At 24.3% G+C, this 1,801-nt stretch overlaps 1 non-coding gene across 1 annotated transcript; it reads left to right on the top strand.

Annotated features, from left to right (window-relative positions):
* The first annotated feature begins 808 nt into the window (after nt 1-808).
* TRNAL-CAG (transfer RNA leucine (anticodon CAG)) lies at nt 809-888 on the top strand. Its single transcript has one exon. It is a non-coding gene; the product is annotated as a tRNA-Leu (tRNA).
* The last annotated feature ends 913 nt before the right edge of the window (nt 889-1,801 follow it).

The following is a 1,801-nucleotide window of genomic DNA, read 5'->3' as shown; positions in this document are numbered from 1 at the left end:
TAATTGTACATCTGTAATTTTTTAACATTCAGCAATAATAGCTTAAGAATATTTTAAATCCACTGAAATATTTGAAATTCTGTTGATTATGATCATTCAATTTCCAAAAAAAAATCATAAAAAGAGGAAGCCTTTAAAAAAGATAGTTTTAAGGGGGGAATATCGGTTAATTAAACATTATGATTTTATCAAAACATATTTATGAATACGTTATAAAATATTACAATAGGTATATGAAAATAATCGCCTTTTATTTTATAAGTTTAAATATTGAATTATACATCTATCATATATTTAGGAAGCGATTATGAAATAACATTTTTATAGCTTTGAAAAGAGGAATTCCAAGCAATGCTTTAGACACATATACAAACTATATCAGATTCGTAATTACAATCCACTATTATACCTATCTTAAGCGTTAACATCTAATTTCCATATTAGAAAGATTTTTCTAATATTAATCATATAAATTTAGTAAAGGTTAAAAGCATGGTGAGATGTTTATCTTTAAAATCATGTTTTTTTATTTAGATAACAACTAATGACTCAATATTTTGAGACAAATAAACATAAATGAAAAAAAAGCTATAATTTAGAAATTTTAATTAGCCCATAAGAATTCATATTGAAGATGACTTCAGTTCAGTGAACTTAAAATACAATCGTAATAAGAAGCAATAAAACAAAAAACGTCCTCGTTATATAATTTTCAACAGGAGAATAGTAAAAAAGAATCTATTTATCTTTAACCAACGAGCATTTTTTTGTTGCTTTTCTGATTTTAATATAATTCTGTTCGCAAAATGACAAGATGGCCGAGTGGTCTAAGGCGCTACGTTCAGATCGTAGTCTTTCGAGGCACGGGTTCGAATCCCGTTCTTGTCAGTTATTAATTTTCTGTTCCGCTATGTTTGCTTTGTAAGCAAATTTTACTTTTTTGATATCTTCATACAATTCTTTTTTAAATACACTATAGAATTTTCATTTGGTATATAAATGTATTCAATCAGTTTTTCGAAAATATTAAAAATAGTACAATTTTATTTATCATTAAACTTTAGACATTTTAACTCTTTCATTTGATAGAAGAAACCTAGTTAATGAAGATGTATTAATGAAAGGTGTCAAAAGATGCATTAAAGGATTGTGTGATATTTTTAATGGGTTGTCTACATCTCAGTATATGTAATTAATAAAAAGAACAAACTTAAATCATGAATAGAAATTTAATTTATCAATAAAAAAAATATTTTCCCGTAAAATAAACATATAATACAGTTCGATAAAGATGAAAGTTTTATAACAAATATAAACACGATAATTTGTTGTATGGTCTATAATACACCTTGTTTTAATTTTAACACAACAATTCAGCCAAGAAAAATATATTATTATCATCGAAGAGTATATTTAAACTATTGGCATAATTATTTCATGGCATTAAGTTTATAAAAGAGTCCTGAAGAAACTCTTTCGTTGCATATTTACACAATATTATAAATATTCATAAACTTTTTCAAAGCGGACAATATTTTTATTCATATATTTTCGACGGCATAAGAAAATACTTCAAATTTATTCTTTATCGAACCGTTTCACAAACAAAATTATAGATTAAAGAAAAATCATAATAAATGACTTATTACAAAATAATATAAAATTTATAATTTTAAAGACCAATACCGTTAATTATGTTAATAATACCAATCTTTAAATCAAACGTTTTTTCATTTATGGTAATTCATACTATCATCGCACTATTTAACTATTTTACCATATTCTAGTATGCCATACTCTA

Source organism: Rhyacophila brunnea, unplaced genomic scaffold (genome assembly GCF_057557595.1).
Source record: "Rhyacophila brunnea isolate RB1 unplaced genomic scaffold, BYU_Rbru_1.0 scaffold_69, whole genome shotgun sequence".
NCBI classification, from domain to species: Eukaryota; Metazoa; Arthropoda; class Insecta; order Trichoptera; family Rhyacophilidae; genus Rhyacophila; species Rhyacophila brunnea.
This window is presented reverse-complemented; position numbering and strand designations above follow the sequence as displayed.